A 340-nucleotide genomic window follows, 5' to 3' on the forward strand; every position below is an offset into this window, starting at 1 on the left:
AAAGGTTACACTAGTTCTTTCGACCAGGTTGATGAGCAAATGGCTAGTCCATATAAGGCCACGGCCAAAGTGGGTTGCTGCCATTTTAAACAGATGCAGCCTCAAATGTTTTATAGTGGTTCTCAAAGGTGAAACAAGACACTTGTGTCAAAAGATGGGACAAGATAATTGGCTCAAGAACAAGACAAGATTTTAACAATGTTGTGGAAAAAGAAGCTTTTGCCACAAACTTAACTGACGGACATTTATTGTTTCTCGTTTTTCTTGAGGTTGTTCAGAACTTAGAAGGCATCAAATGATTTCACTAACATCTTTGTCATTTTTTAACTCAGTATTTTAC

This window comes from Austrofundulus limnaeus, unplaced genomic scaffold (assembly GCF_001266775.1).
Source record: "Austrofundulus limnaeus strain Quisiro unplaced genomic scaffold, Austrofundulus_limnaeus-1.0 Scaffold45, whole genome shotgun sequence".
Lineage (NCBI taxonomy): Eukaryota > Metazoa > Chordata > Actinopteri > Cyprinodontiformes > Rivulidae > Austrofundulus > Austrofundulus limnaeus.